Source organism: Primulina tabacum, chromosome 3 (assembly GCF_025594145.1).
Source record: "Primulina tabacum isolate GXHZ01 chromosome 3, ASM2559414v2, whole genome shotgun sequence".
Classification (NCBI taxonomy): domain Eukaryota; kingdom Viridiplantae; phylum Streptophyta; class Magnoliopsida; order Lamiales; family Gesneriaceae; genus Primulina; species Primulina tabacum.
In genome coordinates, this window is record NC_134552.1 from 18694910 (window position 1) to 18703071 (window position 8162).

Below are 8162 nucleotides of genomic sequence, written 5' to 3' on the forward strand. Positions count from 1 at the left end.
AGGCCGTGAAAGATATTCTTAAGTTCTTGAGAAGGACTAAGAACTTGTTCATGGTCTATGGGGTTGGAGAATTGAAATTGGAAGGCTACACGGATTCTAGCTTCCAATGTGACAGTAGATGATTCAAAATCGACCTCTGGTTTTGTATTCATGCTATATGATGCGGCTGTCTCTTGGAAAGGTTCCAAGCAAGACACCGTTGCGGATTCCACCACTGAAGCTGAATACATTGTTGCATCTGATGCAGCTAAAGAGGCAGTTTGGATGAGGAATTTTGTCCAAAAGTTGGGCGTTATTCCTAATGGAGTTGATCCACTCCCGTTGTACTGGGACAACACTGGTGTCATTGCGCAAGCAAAGGAACCAATGTCTCATCAGCGATCCAAACATGTACTGAGGAAGTTCCACATCATACGGGAGATTGTGGGAAGAGGAGACATATCAGTCGAAAGAGTCCCCTCTGCAGATAATGTTGCTGATCCACTTACAAAGCCCTTGCCAGGACCATTGTTTGAGAAGCATCGCGAAGCAATGGGATTGGGTAGTTGGCTCTAGGGCAAGTGGGAGATTGTTAGAGTAGATGCCCTGCAAGCCAACGGTTGGCTAGGGAATTTATTGACTCAAGTGAAATAAACAATCTTTATTTTAATATAATTTAACTTTTTATGGTCTTGTTATACTTTATCTGTATACCCATGCAAAGCAGCATAGATAAAGTCCTTGATTATGCTTTAATACAAATGAATCGTAATTCGATGTTGAAACTCATTTGTAAACACTGTATAATCTAAATTCGTTCCTAGTCGATTCAGCCGCCTGAAACATGGATAAAGGTCGCTTGAGCTCGAGACTAGCATCTGTGATGTTGTGTACCGCGTTTCTTGGTAAGGGCATAGAGATGTCCAAACATGCAGATGAGTAGTCATATGATGATTATACCGAACAACCCTCCCTCGGACTTTCCAAGTGGTTATCATTACATCGAGAGGATAAGTCCGTGGTTATGATTGTACACCATTAGTCCTTACGACCCGGGACAACACTGAGGCTCTATATGCTAGGGCTGTGCTTTGACTCGTTTACCGGCTCCAGGAGAGTCATCAGGTGGCGAGGTTGGGTACAGTTGCGACACATATAGGAGCCAGTGCATTGTAGTCGGGGATTCACCACTCACCTACGGGTGTGGATATCCTATGTGATCTGATGAAATAATAGTGTGTGGAATCTCTGGCCAGAGTATGAGATGTACATTGGAGAAAGAGTTCTCCAATGGTACATGCGATGCCACTATTTATGTTTATCACATAGTCATCGAATTAATATGCAACTCTCGATGAACCAATGGTTGCAGATTCGATCGGGATATATGAGATGAAGGGACCGTACTGTACGCTAATCATAATCGACTGGTTCTTGCAGGCACTATCAGTGATACCTAGGGGATCATGGGGCGATGCTACTAGACGCTCTTACCATGATCCGATGGGTGCAATCAGAAATGAGTTCTGACATTCTCGTGATCAAATGTTGGTGCATGGAATGGGGCAAATAAGGGTAAGCCCGAATAAAGGAAATTGTCCTGAATCACAAAGAGTTGTGAACCCACGGCTAGCTGTATCCCTGAACCATTGAGGGTCACACAAGTACTGGATCGTTTGTTCCCGTTGAGAGAATAGATTCAAAGAGTTGAATTTATATTATGATATAGTAAATTCAAGGAGTTGAATTTATGACAATTAAATTTTGAGATAATAAATTCAATGAGTTGAATTTATAAGAAATAAGTTTGATATGATCAATCGATAAGCAGATAAATAAAGTTTATAAAAGCTTATAGAAATTTGAGAGCATAACTGTTAAGACAGTCAAAGGAGTACACATGTCTTATTTAGACATTGGTGATCTCGAAATTAAAGTGTGCATCATAATAACAAACAAGTTGAAATTGTCACATCGATGATATTGGATCGTCGATCGGGATTATGATGAGATTAATGTAATGGAAGCATGGATCGTGGGCTTGTAAGTGTATAAGCACATCATGCAAATTTATTAAAGTTCAAATGGACTTTAATAATTAACTATATTTTAATTGAGTTAAAATATAGCCCATTAAGTTTTTATTAAATATGGTATTGATTTATGCAATAGGGAGATATTCATGATACCATAATTTTAAAATTTGCACACAAAACATAATAAATTAATGCATGATATTTTTTTTTGGAAAATAAATATGCATTAAAAAAATATATGTGTTACTTTGATTTTGACTTGAAAGAGACCACCGAAGCTTAAAAAAAAAAGGAATAAGGATTTTGATTCTTATTTTAAAAGATGAGGCATCCGAAGGTCTGGCTTCGGAATATTTTTTTTGGCTCTTCCAATTCCTTTGTGCTCTCAAAAATGTTTTAAACAAAATTGTGTTCTATCTCTACGCAAAAATCTTCTATACTTTCTAGTGCAAGTTAGAAGAGGAACAAGTAATCCGGTTGTGGACCTGATTCGAAGATAAAAGAATTAGATCGAAGAACGTTCGTAGGGATTTACAACAAGAGCTACGTCCGCTAATACCGGAGTAGTTGGTGCCAAATGAAATTATTCACCAAAGGTATAATTCTTTAACATCCTATGAATGTTTATTTATGATAAAATCATACGAGCGCCCAAAGCTAAACATATTTTGATTGTCAAAATAAAATAAAAATTTTAAAACTTCCGCTGCGTTTGGGCGCGTAGAAAACCGAGATCCAATAAGTACATCCTCTTCTTTCAATGTATCACCAGTGACAGAATACACATGCAGCTTTCCATCCTCACCACCCACAATAGCTTCATTTCCATCAGGAGCAACTGTGCATGCTGCCACATTAAAACCAAGGTCAATGGTGGAGACAACTTTCGCACCACGAAACATGATTACACCGGTATCAATTGAAACCAATGCAAGATCGGGAGGAAGAAAGGAAACACTTAAATCCTTTGGCTGATTGCCAATATCAATGCATTCTACATACCCACATTGATCTCCACGGAGAGGAACTCTCCAAACCTTCGAGGATAAAAAGAAGGAAAAGAAAGCATTAAACCTGAAGCACCATACTTTTTTCCATAAAATAATAAATACATGGCATAGCTTCGTATTTTTCCTTGATATCTATCATGTGTATGTGCAATACGTTCCCATAAAAAAACAAGTACTAACATTGTAATAATAGCCTGTAGGAATTTCTGTTCAAGAATGTTAAAATTAATATAATTGTATTGAATCTACACACTCATCAAATTATCCACCATGACTTGAGGCGCATGCAGTAATTTATAGCACTATATACAATATTTCTCTAAACATATCTCATGTAAATAAGATCAATGTTGGCATCATAAACAAAAGCTAGTTCCTCAACCAACCACCTGACTCTGAAGCATGAACTTCGATAACTCGAGTGGAACCTTCACACATTTTATTTGAAAGGAAAAAACTCAACCTATTAAGACTAGATGAAGAGGCTCATACAGTAGTCAATACCATTTATACTAGTGAAAGAAGCGGAGGAATCTCTATTTTTCATTTCAAATAAAACAAAAAACAAAAACAGCGGATTATGCAAGAATGGGTTAAGAGAAGATATACATACACCAAAGAAGTCAACCCCCAGAAAAATTATGGAAATATGACAAATAGAAGAAAAGAAAAAATGATGGAGAAACAGCTGGCCAGCAATAATATTTAGATGAAATTTCAGTTTTCAGTGTAACATTTTTATACTGCGTAACAGTGAATTCAAAAGGTCAAAAACTAAACCTTGCCAACCATTTTAGCTTTTTAACTTGAAGCTCGATGTTTGATAATATTCAGTTTGCATCTTACCTAGTCCAGTGTGAAAAATTATTAATATACAATATAAATTAACAGAATAACCCAACAGTCATTATCCAATTTTAATTCCTCATCATGTTTGTATCAGATGAATATAGATATAAATTTTTCTGTCAACAATATTTATGTTTGCTTAAACTGAAAAGATACTTCAAGGCTTGATCCAATAAATGTTTATGAATGAAAGATTCACTCACCTGCCATGGAGCTAAATTCAAGCGGAGTAAAAAAAATAGTTCCTTTTTTAACATGGTAGAATTTAGTTCCATGGTTAAGCAATAACAAAGGAAACAGAGGAGGAACTGAGTAAGCTCTTACTATTTGATAAACAAATTCTGGGATCGCGTATTCATTTTCTATCATACCTCTAATTTTCCATATTTCTTACCTTTCTTCTCGTGAATCCTTTCAAAAGAAAAAAAATTAGTTTGCAATCATGCATGTGTGATAAAATTCCTTGGGATTTCAACTTTTAGGACTTCTTTTTTCCTGGGCTAGATATGATACGTAGAAAAGAACAGTTTCATATCGATCAATGAAAGGCCATATCCAATTACATTATTTCCTCAATACATAAAAAATTGTAAATATATTATTCGTGAATTGAAATCCAACCAAGTATGAGAAAGGCTATGGAAATGGCAAATAATTCATTAAAAAGACTGGAGATGCCAGGGAGAAACAGGTGGTGCATATCTCTTTTGAGGTTAAATTTACCTTTTTCACAATGTCACCTCCCTACTCCTTGACCATAATGTCGTCATGTACCCAAATCTCCACCGAAGGTTGCGCTTGGATTGATAAATTTGATTTGGACGGATGCATTTGATTTGGGGAAGGATTTGGGGGATGGATTTACTCTGCAAAAAAAGAGAGGTCTGTTTCGACAACTCTTGATCACTCATAATCTTGATATCTAAAAATTTTGATCTGGAAGCATGGTTTATAAGCTCTGTGGTATTGTGAATCCAACGTGGATATGACAGAAGTTGTCTGAAAAGCAATTTAAAATATAAGTATGCAGGCTGATCAATTATTTGCTAAATTCATTGTCAAATCCAGACGACACAATTTCTTCCTCCACAGCAGCAAAACATTTGATTTGTGAAATTTACTTCCTTTCTAATTTTCCATAGTATACAATACCTTGAATGTAGAGCTCAAAATCAGTACACGTAAAACACGTGCATTTATTTAATTTTAAAATGATTATTAGCGATGCATAATTTATGATTTTCTATTATTTTGAATTTAATTTATTTTTAGTTGATACACGTTAAAATGTTTTCTTGAGCTTCACGTTTCAGGCGAATATTCGATGCGGGATCGGGAAAAGAGACCGAAAACGATTTGGGTGATTTGTAAAATGTGGTATTTTATTTGAAGTCAAGAAAATTAGTATTTTAATTGATTTATGAAATTTTAAGCATTTTAAAGACTAATTTAATTTATTAGGTAATTTTAAGATTTTAAACTTTTAAAGTTTATCGCATGTGTATTTATTTTTAACTAGGGGATTTTAGTAAAGTTAATATTGGTTTAACATTTTAATTAGCATGTTAATTAATTAATTATGCAATTTTCTTCCCCTAATTAACTAAAACACACGCGCACACACATTCTCGCACACACATACACGGCACGCAACATACACATACACATTTCGTTTCATTTCATTTTTTTTAAGATGAAAATCTAGGGTTCTTGGCGCTCTCCAGCAGCCACCCTTCCCTTCGAATTATTTCAGCGAATTCTCGTCCTTTTTCTTCAAAAAATCGTGCCACAATCGTCCCGGATCGGCCCTCACATCTCGTCGCTTCGTTATTCGCCGTATCGTGAGTTTTAAAGATTAAAGGCATGTATATTCTTTCGTTTTTGCATCGATCTTTTCATATTATATGTTTTGATTTTTATTGTGTACAAAAATTCATGTGTGATATATAAAGTTCGAGCAAAAATGGTTGGAGTGATTTTGAAACGATTTTTAGATCTCAAAAACCGAGTTTGCTGTCATTTTGATATCCACACCTATAGGTGAGCGGTGAATTTTCGACTATAATGCACTGGCTCCTACGCGCATGTGTTGCAACTGTACCCAATCTCGCCACCTGATGACTCTCCCGGAGTCGGTAAACGAGTCAAAGCACAGCCCTAGTATATAGAGCCTCCGTGTTGTCCCGGATCGTAAGGACTAATGGTGTATAATCATAACCACGGACTTATCCTCTCGATGAATATAACCACCTGGAAAGTCCGAGGGAGGGTAGTTCGGTATAATCATCATATGAATACCCATGTGCATGTTTGGACATCTCTATGCCCTTACAAAGAAACGCGGTACACATCATCACAGATGCCAGTCTCGAGCTCAAGCGACATTGATCCATGTTTTAGGCGGCTGAATCGACTAGAAATAAATTTAGATTATACAGTGTTTACAAATGAGTTTTAACATCGAATTACGATTCATTTGTATTAATGTATAATCAAGGTCTTTATCTATGTTGATCGCATGGATATACAGATAAAGAAATAACAAATCATGAAATAATGAATTATATTAAAATAAAGTTTGTTTATTACAACTGAGTCAATAAATTTCCTAGCCAACAGTTGGCTTACAGGGTATCTAATCAAACAATTACTTCTTATAATACAATAAGAAATGAAATTTGCATCTGTTCATGCACAACAACAATGATAGTAGATGGAATGATATATTTCAATGTAATATGCAAGTCAATCTGAGTTATAAATTTAATCTAGTAGATTCAAAGGGTAATGATGGCTATGGTGGAGGATATCGAGCTATTGAACAACTGGGTAAGGCATCATCTGTAACGTCCGAAAAATTAACCTACGTAAACCACATGCATGCAAAAATTATTTTAATTGCTTAATTGTTTTAATCAATTGATTTTAAATGTTAGCATGATATTTATTATGTGATTAAATGTATGATTGCATGAGTAAATGATAATATGACATGATTACATGAAATTAAGGATTTTACCCGAATATTCGATAATAGGTAGGAGAAAGGAGACCGAGGATAACCAAGACAAGAATAATTATTTTTCATTAATTAATGGCAAGGCTTCCTAATATGATTTAAAAATGATTTAATTTTCCCTAAAAATGTTGGAGTTCGAATTATTTTACGATTCGAGCTCGATTTTTCCCGGGAAGCCATTTTTTGGCAAACAAGGAGTTTTAAAAGATCAAAAATATTATTTTATGGGAAACTAATTTTATAAACTTTTATTATTTCATTAAAAAAGTGTTATTGGGCCTAATTTAATTAATTAAGTAGGCCCCATTACCCTTAATCTTGCAAGCCCAAAACCAAAGCCCATTAATATGTAATTAAATTTATAAATAACTAAACCTAGGTCTTTTAACCTCACAAATCACCACCAAACAGACGTGAATCACCCTTGCACACACAATTCAGATTTGCGAAATTTAGGAAGAAAGAAAAGCTTGTGTTCTTCGTCGTCAAGTCGTCCAACATCGCACCCTCGCCGAAGATCGTATATTCGAGCGTTATAAATGCAAATGCACATTTTCTAAACCTTTTTAAAACATCATACAAATCATAATATATGTGTTTAATTGTTTATGCATGAAAAATATGATTGTTGGATTATTTTTACGGTAGTTCGTATATTTTCAAAAACACGACGATTTTACGTTATTATTAAAAACGTTTTTGATTTCAATGGACACGCTGCCAATACATGATAAATTATGAATGATTTACAGCCCAAAACATGATAAATTTAAAGGTAATAAAAGCTGGAACCGTGGATTTTATTCAGAAGGGCCGAAGGGTGTTTTGTTGTTGGGTTGTAAAGGTTCAAGGGCTCGATTGGTTGCATGGGGTCATGGGGCTCGTGTGTTTTATTCAGAAGGGCCGAAGGGTGTTTTGTTGTTGGGTTGTAAAGGTTCAAGGGCTCTATTGGTTGCATGGGGTCATGGGCTTGTCCAGGGCTCGTCCAGGGGCTGCGGTGGTCTCGGTCTAGGGCTGGGTTGGGTCTATGGTGGCTAGGGTTCGAGCCATGGCCAGGGAAAGAGTCCACGTGAAGTGGGACTCTCCGCCAAGCTCATGTTTTTGCAGCAGCGGCCATGGGGGCTCGCTGCTGGGGCTGGGTGGCTCAGGGTAGGTCTACCAGGGTCCAAGTGTGATGGGCAGGGGTCGGGCCAGGGGTTGGTGCGGCAGGGTTGGCTGATGGCTCGAGAGAACGTGAGAGATGCATCATGCGCGCAGCTGCTGGCTTCA